The following is a 12,688-nucleotide window of genomic DNA, read 5'->3' on the forward strand; positions in this document are numbered from 1 at the left end:
ACCAGTGCAGATCACCTTTGTGTGACTGCCCTGCCTTCATCATTACTTCCCTCTGTCAGTCTTGATGTCTGGAAATGTAAGCAGTGGTACTTTTGTATTCGCTTCCAGATCACCGACACAAATATTGAAGAGCCATGTACAGGCCCATTAGAATTGGACCCACTCATCGTGGTTCCCCAAGGACACCTACTGTTGGGGAGCATTTACTTATCCCTCAATAAAGGCAAATGGAAAACCAGTGCTTTTATAGTGTGGAGAGAGTAATGCAATTCTCTGTCGCCCTTCCTACCCATCATCAACTTTCCTGGATGAAGCAACTTTGCTTAGTCTTTGGAATAGGTCAGTTTTACTTATGGTTTTGCATCATCCTATGTTCTTTTGAATTCCTCCTGTCAACTCTGCAAACACACATTCCCTTTTGACTTGGATGCACCTTCCCCTAATAAACACCTGAGCGAGCACTAAATTCTTGAAATGGCTGAGCACAGGTGCAATGTGGGAACCTCAGGGCACTTGACAGAGCCTTCCCAGCTAGTAGAGGAGGAAGTGGGGAAGCAACTTGGTTTAAATGGAGGTTTCATAGTTTCATAGTTTGTAGGGTCGGAAGGGACCTGAGCAGATCATCTAGTCCGACCCCCTGCCATGGCAGGAAAGAGTACTGGGGTCAAACGACCCCAGCAGGGTGTTCATCTAACCTCCTCTTAAACACCCCCAGGGTAGGGGCCTGCACCACTTGTCTTGGAAGCTGGTTCCAGACCCTAGCTGCCCTGACTGTGAAGTAGCGCCTCCTGATATCTGGCCTAAACCTACCCTCTGCCAGCTTGTGACCACTATTCCTGGTCACTCCTGGCGGTGCTCGGGGAAACAGTGACTTCCCCAGTGCCTGCTGATCCCCCCGACTAGTTTATAACAGGCCACAAGATCCCCCCTCAGCCTTCTCTTGTGGAGGCTGAACAGGTTCAGGTCCCGCAGCCTGTCCTCATACGGCCTGCCCTGTTGTCCCCCTGTTAACATGTGGGTTTGTTTGGATTGATTCTTGCTACAGTCTTCTCCATAATTACAACTGCACAACTTCTTTGAGTTGTAGGCAAGAAGAGATTTGGACTTGGCATAGGCCAACTATAAAGGCTTGATCCTGTTTCTGCTGGTGCTGATGGAAGCTTTACCCCTCCTTTTATTGGGAGCTGACTTTATATGACCAGTTTGCATCTCTGTGTTTCATTTAGAGATTCTGCCTAATCAGGTGTACTGGCTGCAATGCTCCATTAAAGGCAATGAAGCTGCTCCCAATGACACCTGTTGGGGATCTGACCCCGGAGGTAATATAGCAGATGAAATCTCATCCTTTTCATGGTGATGCAGATCCTGGAAGAGACAGAGCATCTGTTACTTACAAGAACTGTCTTCCTGTCTCAATCTGGGAAATGTAAGTGCCTAAACCCGGTGCTGGGGTCAGCAGTTCTGAGCAGGTTTTTTTTATAAAGCTGTCTGCCAAAAGCACAATTTGGCACACACAAATGATTAGTTTGTGTTTCTCCAAAGCCACAGGAATAATGTCATTTTATTGTATTGGAGGCTCTTTCACAACAAGAGGCGAGGATGTTTTAAAACAAGGAGTAGCTCAGCACAGAATTTTAACCCTCACAATACAAGAGCATTGCAGTTAGCTGTGGGCAGGGTCTGATTGAAACAGAAGGCTAACTATTGTAAAAACAGAAGGGCAAATAAATGCCTCTGAAGGCCAGGGACTAACAAAAATATTTTGGATCAGAAGGGATCTCAGCAAGAGCCTTTGTGATTCCTGCCTGTTCCCTGCTTACAGCTTTGCACTGCTATCATCACCCCCACCCGAGCATGGGCCTTGTTACACCTTACACTGCAAGATGCGCAAATGTTGACAGCTGTCAGTGCTAGACTGGGGTTTGGAGCAGTCTAGAAACCTTCTCTGGTTGTTCCCCACCTGCACAGCTCTGACTTGCTACTAGAGGCCTGGTGAGCAGGGACTGGACTAGGAGCTGTGTGTTGCCACAAAAGGACTGGTGAACCAGGGCAGGCGTCTATCCCTGCTCTACAGGCGGGGGTGTGAGAGATCCTGGGCTCCTGGAGCAGCACATCTGGGGGAGTGGCCACACCATGGCACAGAAGCTGGATAGTGCCGATTAGAGATAACGCTGCCCTGGAGTGGTATCATTTTGAGCCACATAATCAGTCTTTCAAATCACTTTAAGGTGTTAATGTGAGGACAGTCCATGGGTTAGGAGCTCCAGGAGCTAGCCAAAACTATTGCGAAGCAAGGCCCTATATCTTGTGGGGTAGCTTTTACTTTTCCTGTACAAAACTGAAATCTTGTAGTTGTGGGTCTTTTACTGAGGCGTGTTACCAGAGCTGAGAGCGGCTACAATATTGCATATCCCTACATTCAATCTAGTTCTAATCAATGTTGGCTCAAGATCGAATGAACACCAACCACATGACCAAAAAAATTAATAAAAAGTCACCAGAAAGTGTTCAGAAAAAGTACAGTAAAATGGTAAGGGTTGACCTAGCCATAGTAGAGCAAGACTCCCATTACACATGAAATCCTGGTCTCGCAGGTGTCAAGAGGAGTTCTGCCATTGATTTTAGCGCGCCGGGGTATCACACAAGGGATTCTCTTGGAAAAAGCTGGGGTGGGGAGGAAAGAAGCTCACTGAGTGTCTAACGCACTGGTTGGGAGGATGAATAGAAACATTAACTTGGGAAAGAGAAAGACCGTAGGTTTTTCTGAAGGGCAAATGTGGTACTGAGAAGAAAAGGCTGGGAAAGGCAGAGGGTTTGAGTGTGAATGGGAGGAATAAGCATTTGCTTGGCCCATGTATAGCAGACATTTGAAAAGAAGCCATTTTGAACCTTAAAGCCAGCCTTGGTAGACTGCCTACTTTAATCTCTGAATTATGTTAATAATTACAGTGACATTATATTTGTGAACTGCTGTATCTTCCTGATCGGTTCTCACCCTTCATATCTCTAGGGAGGGTGAGTTGAGAGCTAGCTGGACCTCAGGGCATAATTATATACACATTATGTATCAGGTTTAACAACAACGCAGTCACCCTGATGTGTATGACTGATACATGCCCTTACTGCTAGAGCAGCTGTTAAGTACCCAAACATGCAATAGCTGAAACAACTGCTGGTCACTTTGCACAGAAGGATGAAAGTGTGCAGGAGACAGATAGGTATAACAGCTGCTGAAAAGCAAAAACACAAAAGTCACAAACAGAATGGGTACAGCTAGTGCAGAGATGGGATCTGTAGGCTTTCTAATGCAGTAAGAGGCCCCTATTCTTCCTGGCTAGAGAAAACCTAGTGTCCCTTTGCTCCCCCTTTTATTTCTAACAGTTTAACAAACGTCTTTGTGAAGTATTGTATGTATGTATTATAGTGGCAACATGCTCCAAAGCTACTTCTTGCTCTCTCTCTCTATTCGGGTAAGACTACCTTTCCAAATAGGCATGGCAGGATTGGGCCCACTGGAGTATTTTGGGTCATCCAGTAACAATTCCTCCAAGGAGTTCAGGAGATTTCACAGACCACAGGAATTAAGATGGTACAAACTGTACCTTTCAAGTGTTTTAAGTATGACACATCAATATAGAGCTTGGCTCTGTGTGATTCAGCTCTTGCTTGAGATCCTTTTTGCTTCCTTCCCTCTTTGCTCTATTTCTTTGTTCTTCCCTTCTTCCAGCCCTCTCTCTTCACCTCTTGATTTCAAGCTCAGTTTAGTAGTTGCTGTCATAGTCAGGGCATTTGGGGTGCAACCTCAGTGAAGTGTGACAGCCACCTTTTGTTCAGGATGAGTGTAAGTAGCACTTGCATTCCTTTTTGAAACAAGGTGGTTGAAATGATAGGACCAACCACCCAAAATGAGGCTAGCGAGCAAGGCCAGCTGTATGGGCAGCAGATGCTGTTTGGTGAGGCTCTGTTTGACTAGCAGCAGAAGCTCCCAGAAGAAGCCAAGGAAAGAGGAGCAAGAAAGTAAGGAAGAACGTGCCTTTGAGAGAAAGCTAAGATAGGGAGCTTTTGGGGGGGAAGGTGTTGTCTGGAAAGAGAAGTAGACTGCGACCAAAGAACTGCTTCCTGTTATTGGAGTCCTGCTGGGCCCTGGGAAACAGGATGGCATGTACAATCTTTGTAGACCTTTCGTTGCATGGAAGAAAAAAATACCTGGCTCTATGATTTGTTCTCATTCTAACATGAGGCCCTGAATAGCAGCTAAATACTCAGGACAAAAAATAAAAAATAAAGATAGAGCATTCATATCTAGGCTTCCTTTATGAATAAACTGTAATACTCCCATTTTGAATATCTTCCAGGAGCATTCCTTTGAAAATAGGATGGGGCTCTGTCAAGTGCAAAATGAGGGGTTAGTGACTGAGCTGATCAGTTCATATTCATCAGCCAGGAGTTTCAGATAGTAACTCCATTAAGGCCTTCAGTTCAGTGGGGTATATAAGCACACGCTTAATTTTAAGCCCATGAATAGTTCTATTAAAATCAAAGGAACTACTTACAATAAATAAGGGCGCGCTGAATTGGGGCATAAAACAGCAACTATAAGACTTTGATCCCTGAAAGTGATTTTTCACTGCAATACTGGAGTATTTGTGATAAAAACCAGATTGCAAGTTACTTTTATTTAGTTGGACAAGAAGTATGCCAGCACCTGACCTGTACATGCAATGAACATGAACCAATGCAGTTTGCTCGCCAAGTCTTGCAGGGAAAGAATGATTTGCTGAATGAAGAATATATTTTGTGAAAATCTCAAACTGTTTGTCAGCATTTTATGAGCTGAAAAAAGCAAAATGCACTGGATAACTACTGCATGGAGTTACTTGCTGTGATCTAATTGCCATAAAGGTGTAAAACTCCCCTAACATAGGCACATCTTAAAAATCCATGATGGAGAGGAAATGCAATAATTCAACGGGCTCCTGATGTTTTTAAAATTTATGTTTTTAAAATTTACATTATTCAGGAATAATGGAGGACCTCCTAAAATGAATGCTCAATTCTTATGTGCCTCTCTGCATGCCAGACAGCTTATCCCATCCAGTTGTGAAATACCCCATTTCTCAATTTATTGTTAGCAATGTGGGTTTTTTTAGCCCTTTGCTATTTGGGTTGCCATTGTGGTTTGGCCCAAAATGGTGGTAGTTTGTTGGGTAAACTCACATATCTAGGTTCAGAGAGGGTGGAGATTCTCCTTCAAAAGACAGAGCATATTACCAACATGCCAGAGGTGAAAATGGTCATGAACAGTACGACCATTCCTTATTTAAAAGACCTTCATTTTAAGATATACTTCTCCTCTCAAGAATATCTGTTACAGAATGTAAGATATGACACATGCTTTCCTGCTAAATATAAAAGGAGGAGAAAAAACTAGCATGAGTCAGAGCGACATCATGAAAGGGCTGTTTAATGTAAATTCTATGTAAGTGGTGCGTATATCGGGGTTATACAGCTGAAAATCATCCTAGGATATGTTCTTAAACTCCTAGACAAATCAGTGGGGGACTAGGCTGGAAAGTTGGTGGAATTTGATCCATGTCCAGGCCATGAAGTTTTCCTTCCTATCACAGCAGCAGTGGCTGACCTCTGTTTCCATTACATCCCTTGAAAGGAGACAGAGGATGCTACTTAGAGCTAATAGCGTGGGCTTATTTTTTCTCTGTCTGAGATTTCTTGCACTTAGGTGTTGTTTTATTTGAGGATGTCCATACATTTCCCTTGATAGTCCCCTTGTGAGGAAAGCCAGCAGAAGCGGAGAAATGAAGTACAACAAGGTCAAGTCACTTGACCAAGACCACATGGTAGGCTTGGTGTCGAAGTCAGGAAAACCTGTTTAGTTTCTAACCACTGCACATGCTGTCTTTCATCCTGTGTGAAGGAAGTGGAAAAAACTGTTTCATATTCCCCAATCATGGAGTTGGGAATGTTACAGGTCATGTGAACAAAGCCATTCATTCAAGTAGCTTCAACTGAAGACTTCTAAGAAGCTGTCGAAATCTCACGGCCTTTCCTTCCCCAGTAGGGCAGATATTGCATCCAAACTAAACATGGCCAGCGTCTCCTCTGTAAAACTGTAAACCCTGCCCAGGATCATCCCATCCATGTCAAAAGTTAATTGTTTTCAAAGGTTTCCCTTGAAACTCAGGGATTATGTTGCTTTTGCTGTAATATCTTACAAAACACGGCAGACCGGGATCGGTTGAAATAAAACTTTTTGCTCCATTTGTAAAGATTAGATTATTACAGGTTTTCAAATTCTTTACAAACAGCATTAATAACATTTGGCGATTTTGCAGTTTGGCCAAGTCCCTCACTGCTAGTATTGTTGTTGGTATGTCACTGTCAGTATTTTACATTAAACTAGCTAACAGCTGTCTTGGCTTTCTTCCCCACTAAAACAACTGCTGCTTCACAAAGAACACAGATAATTTTGTCTTCCTTGAAATTCACAGATCAAGGGAAGCCTTTGCCAATACAAACCCATACTTTATTTTTGCAGTTTAAGTGAGACCCTGAGTAAAAAAAAAAAAAAAAATGTTCTCTTTTATTCCATACTGTGAGTGTAGTTGACATTAATCTTGTTTGTTGTAACTGGTGCCTCCTGGGTGGGACATTTAGAAGGGGGATATAAGCTCTGACAAAAGAATCAAGGTGGAAAAGAAGCCAAAGGCAAAAGTATACTCTGTAAAACCAGTACATGGTTCCCCAAGCTCCCTGTGGAGCATTGGCTAAGAGCTCAAATAAAGCAAGTAAATGGGAAGCGTTGCACTCTAGATTTGTACCCATCTCCTCCTTGTCCATGAATTCCACAAGCCAGGATGCAAAGTGGCGTTTAACAGCATGGTACCTATTCTGGACAAGGATCGGCATCTTTTACAGCAGATCAGTAGCATCCACAGAGAAGAGCTTTTTGAGAGAATTATCCTGGCGCATGTCCACGAGGGGCCAGCAGGGGAACTTATGCTTAGGGGCAATCAACACGGGTTCATTAGAGGCAGGTCCTGTCAGACCAACCTGGCGGCCTCCTACGACCAGGTCACCAAATCCTTAGACGCAGGGGTAGCAGTGGACATCGTCTTCCTGGACTTTCGGAAGGCCTTTGACACTGTCTCTCACCCCGTTCTCATTAAAAAACAGGGCTGTGGCGTCGACACCTATGCAGTCAGATGGGTCGCCAACTGGCTGGAGGGCCGCACCCAGAGAGTGGTGGTGGATGGGTCATTTTTGACCTGGAGGAATGTGGGCAGTGGGGTCCCCCAGGGCTCGGTCTTCGGCCCCGCACTGTTCAACATCTTCATCAGTGACTTGGACGAGGGGGTAAAAAGCCCCCTATTCAAATTTGCTGATGACACTAAAATGTGGGGGGATGTGGGCACACTAGAAGGGAGGAATAAGCTGCAATCAGACCTAGACAGGTTACAGGGGTGGGCGGATGAGAACAGGCTGGGATTCAACACTGTCAAGTGCAAGGTGCTGCACCAGGGGAGGAAGAACCAGCACCAAACCTACAGGCTGGGGAACTCCCTTCTTGTCAGTACAGAAGTGGAAAAGGATCTTGGAGTCATCATTGACTCCAAGATGAACATGGGCCAGCAGTGTGCAGTTGCAGTCAGGAAGGCCAACCGCACCTTGTCCTGCATCCACAGATGCATCTTGAGCAGGTCCAAGGAGGTGATCCTCCCCCTCTATGCGGCGCTGGTCAGGCCGTAGCTGGAGTACTGCATCCAGGTCTGGGCGCCGCACTTCAGGGGGGATGTGGACAGCATGGAGAGAGTCCAGAGGAGGGCCACTCGCATGATCAGGGGGCAGCAGGGCAGGCCCTACGAGGAGAGGCTACGGGACCTGTTCAGCCTCCACAAGAGAAGGTGAGGGGGGATCTAGTGGCCTGTTACGAACTAGTAAGAGGGGACCAGCAGGCACTGGGGGAGTCCCTGTTCCCCCAGGCACGACCAGGAGTGACTAGAAATAACAGTCACAAGTTGGCAGAGGGTAAATCATGAGGTGCTACTTCACAATCAGGGCAGCTAAGACCTGGAACCAACTTCCAAGAGAAGTGGTGCTGGCTCCGATCCTGGGGATTTTTAAAAGGAGGCTGGATGAACACCTTGCCGGGGTCACTTGACCCCAGTACTCTTTCCTGCCATGGCAGGAGATCGGACTTGATGATCTGCTCAGGTCCCTTCCGACCTGACCGACTATGAAACTATGAAGATTGTGGTAGTCCAGGAATAAATTCTTCTGTGGAGTGTGGACTAGAGCACTGAGATATTTGTGGGTGGGTATGGGGAGGACTATTGAACACGGTAATGCAAAGACACTACGACAGCTGATTATGATCCCCGTTTACGCAAGTCTAATGCTTCACAAAGCATGTTGGGAATCTGAAAAAATGTAGGTGATGTGGGGGCATGATGAAGCAAGGATGCATGAAACTGCTTGCTGTGCAATTTTTGAAAGCCATGTTGAGCTCAGTGGGGAGTAAAATATAGTCAACTTTTGAACAGCTATCGGCCTACTTGTACCTGAAAATGGAAATTTTCTCTATTGAAATAACCAAAAATAAAGTAAAATTTGAGGGAATGTGGAATTGAGGTACTGTTTGCTTGAAATCATTTTATACAGAAAGCCTCTGTTAGGTACATGCTACCGCTCAAGGGCCTATTCTTGAAAATATGGTAGGGGACTTTAGATGAGGATACTGCCTTTCAAATGAACAAAGTCAACGCTCTCTGGAAACCAAGTTAAAACATGTAGGAGACTTAGCTTGCAGTGTGTTACATGCTGCTATTTTCTACCAGGTTGATCTTTACAATTTTACACTGAAGTCACATGTTATTCATCTGCCATCCAGAACTATTTTAAGTGGCAATGCACTTCCATGCTCTGCTTATATTCTAGCTGCATCACATTCATGATTTTTAAAATTGCGGTCAGAACAATCTGACATCACTCTTTTCTGACCTGATCAGCTTCCCATAGGAATTGTGTGCACAGTATTTGTCCACAATAACTTTCTTTTGAATAAATGCATAAGGTTCAAAACCTTGCAGTCCAATGAGCGGGGTCCCGCATGACTGGAAGAGGTAAAATATAGTGCCCATCTTTAAGAAAGGGAAGAAGGAGGGTCCAGGGAATTATAGACCAGTCAGCATGACCTTGATACTTGGAAAGATCAAGGTAATGGAACAAGAAGGAACCTAGTGTGAAGCTCCTAGGGGAGAATAAGTTATCAGAAACAGCCAGCATGGATTCAGTAAGGTTGCCTTCTATGATAAGGCAACAGGCTCTGAAGATGGAAGGAGAGCAGTGGATATGATAAACCTTAATTTAGCAAGGATTTTGACATTGCCTCCCACAACATTTTCATTAACAAGCTAAGGAAATACAGACTAGACTAGATGCAAGTACTGTAAGGTGGCTACATAACTGTTTGGATCATCCTACTCAACAAGTAGTCATCAATGGCTCTATGTCTAGTTGGGAGGTGGTATCAAGTAGGGTTCCCCAGAGGTTTGTCCTGGGTCCAGTATTGTTTAATATTTTCATTAATGACGTGAAAGATGAGTGCACAGTTAGCAAATTTAAGGATGACACCAAGTTGGGTAGAGCTTTAGACCCTCTGGAGCATAGCGCTAGGATCCAGACTCACCGAAGTAGATTGGAGGAAGGCCCACAATCGATCAGATGAAATTCAGCGAGGACAAGCACAAAGTTCTGTGCTTGGTATGGAATAATTGCATGCACAAATACAGACCATGGGATGGCATTGAAAGTGAAATCCTGGCTCTTTTTGAAAGCAGAAGTTTTAGTCAATGGATGCAAGATTTTGATATAAGTGGCATTGCGCACCAGACTGTGCAAAATTAAGCAGCATTCTCCCTCTAAAAGATATTTTGAAGTTCAGTGGCACTGTGCTGTCAGGGATCTGGCTTTACAGTATGAGTAGGATGTGTGTTCTCTTTTGTAAGGTAGAATGGTATTTTTGACATTCCTGAAGTTCCTAATTACTGGAGTTAATTTTATATTTCCAGCATGGACAGAACATCTATTTTGCATTTCCCACTAGTGTCTGGTTGTGTTGTTTTTTTGCTTCATGCTTTAACCTGGCTTCCAGCATTTTTAGATACCCTTGTATGTGCAGTCTATTTATAGCACCTCTGGATGGTACCTGTTCAAAGTTAGATGCCAAAAACAACTGTTGCTACCCAACACATAAACAAACCTGGTGCTTTAGGAACATTTTTGGTTGCACAATAACGTGCATGAGGAACACCCTTTGCATTTCTTTTTTTCCTCTCATTTTTACTTACAATTTAGAAGTAAGAAATTGCTTGCCATCTGCAACCTCCCTGAAGTAAAACTGCTTCTCTGCTTTTCCTCTTATGCTGTTATTGTCTAATGTATAAAGACCACTAGGTTCAAGGCTACAGTCTCTGTCAGTTTTTCTCTGTTTGCTTCCGCCAAGTACTGCTCACATGCTCAGTTATAAGCACAGGACTTGTCAGTGGAACTGCTCGTGCTTACAAATAAGCATGTGACTAAGTGCTTTCCTGGACCCTGGCCTCTTACTCCGGTCTTACCCAACCGTTTTCATTTACAGTCCTGAATATCTGTATTTAAATAGTCCCCAAAGGTTCTAACCCCACAGTATTGCATTTTATAGCAACGGCGCTAGAATAAAATCCACACGCCTTTCTCATTCTAAACCCCCTGTAGTTATGCATTTTCCTAAGTCCTTCTTCGTTCAGCAAAAAATATAAAAATGCTTAAAGGAAAGTATCTGCTTGGAGTGAGTGGCTGAGCTGGCATCCAGGAATGTCTCAGCGTTCTCCCAATTCATATGTTTTTTCTCCTGCTTCATATGCTTCTGGGTGCATGCATTTTTTTTCATTAGAGGAAGGCAGAAAAGAAATGGCACTGTATTGAAACTAATATCAGACCTGGGTCTGAAAAGACTTGACTTCAGCCCTAAAACTTTACCAAAAATCTCTAGCAGATACGTGGTTGCAACGTGTCCTTTCGTATTTGTTGCTACCTGTAAGGATGCAAACTCGTAGCGTGGTGTATGAACAAAAGCACCAGAGAAAGAAGTGCTCTTGAATGTAGAGCTGGAAGTCATAGAGGAGCACAGGTGGAGTGCTCTGCATGGAATTGCTTCTGTGCATCTTTGTGCCGTCTTACAGTCTCTTTGAACTGCTAATTTATTTCACCTACAAGTGTTTACAGTAGTCTGTTTTGCCCACAGGTGTATGTGCTTCTGGAGCTGCATCAACTTGTTTCTTTCCCAGAGCATCTTCAACTGCATATTTGGATGAAATCCTAGCCCCTTTGAAGCCAAAAAGGGTTTAGGGGCCAGAGACTGCTTCTAGAGAATCAGAAAGAGAGAACTGAAGCTGAGGTACCCAAAGAGGGAAATGGTCATTTCCTAAACTATTTCTGATCTCATCTATATCAGTTTGCTCTTCCATCTTTTTTTAACTTCCTTCCCTATTTCTAATGTGCTGCGATGTATTCATTTTAAAACAGCAGACCAAGTTCTTCCTCTCTCCTCCACTTTTGTCTCCCAGTAATTTGTCTAGTACTATATCACATACCAGAAAGTCATTCTGGTCTGTTAGGTCAATATGTAATTAAGTTGTTTCTTTGTATTTGGTATTCTTCTCTGTGCCTGGGACAATGTCATGCTATCAGGTAAATATATAAGTGGGCAATGTTTTACTAGCTGGTATTAGGTAGCAAATAAGTGAGTATTGTGTAGCTCCTGTTATACGATATATGCGAAGGGCATTATACTATTTACCTGATTAGTAGGCCTTTTGTGTCTCTGTTAGCATATTATAGTAATCACTTGGAAATTCACTATCTGCCAGGAGTTTCCACTCAATGCTATTGGAGATGCCATTGTGGCTTGCCTGTACATAGAGAAAGAAAGCAACTGGGGTATTTTGGGTACAACTGCTGAATGGCAACTCCTGGCAATGGACATCTTGTTAATGGCAATCATTGTGTTTAGTTGAGATGCTATCTCCATGGTATGGATCTGTCTGGAAATGTCTTGGTGGTGCTTCTTAAGCCATAACTTAATTTCAGTACCCAACTTAAGCCCAATTTCAGTAGCTCCTTCATAGCTTGTCTTTGTGCAAAAATCCTAATTGAAAAACCACAGGTGCCATATTCTACCCCTGATATTCTGTGGGTTCAGTGCCTGCCATAACCTAGCTGCCTGGCCAGGCCTGCTGGCTGTGAACATGCTTCTCTCCAGAGGAGAAAGGCCTTTCTGGCCATCACTAATTGCGGATTTTTTTAGTTATCTCCTACTTCTTCCCCCTAAACCTGGGATTCTGTTCCTGCCTCCCTTTTCCCCTTACACAAATGAGGTGACCGGATGAGAGGGGCCTGAGTCCCATGCGATTTAGGTAGGCGCCTAAATCACATAAGTGCTTTCGAAACTTCTCCTGCAAGCCTCAACTTAGACATGTTAAAACCGATAAGAAATGTAAAGATATGGCTTGAAGTAAAATCAAATCTTTGAAGCAGGTTAATTAAATAATTTTCTTCCACCAACAGATGTTTTACTACCAGCCTTTGAATGTACTAATTGCCCCAAACAGCCTCCAGACATCTTGCATAA

At 43.8% G+C, this 12,688-nt stretch overlaps 1 protein-coding gene across 5 annotated transcripts in view; it reads left to right on the forward strand.

Moving 5' to 3' along the window:
• FGGY (FGGY carbohydrate kinase domain containing) overlaps positions 1 to 12,688 on the forward strand; it is a 419,676-nt gene that overhangs the window by 144,452 nt on the left and 262,536 nt on the right. For 4 of the 5 annotated variants that reach the window (XM_090047285.1, XM_090047291.1, XM_090047287.1 and 1 more), the window contains exon 2: positions 11,303 to 11,455. The exons of the other annotated variant lie outside the window; for it this stretch is intronic. The gene's annotated coding sequence lies outside the window, so the exon portion shown is untranslated. The remainder of the gene's footprint in view (positions 1 to 11,302; positions 11,456 to 12,688) is intronic. 5 annotated transcript variants of the gene reach the window in all.

This window comes from Crocodylus siamensis, chromosome 5 (assembly GCF_052110815.1).
Source record: "Crocodylus siamensis isolate JL-2025a chromosome 5, ASM5211081v1, whole genome shotgun sequence".
Lineage (NCBI taxonomy): Eukaryota > Metazoa > Chordata > Crocodylia > Crocodylidae > Crocodylus > Crocodylus siamensis.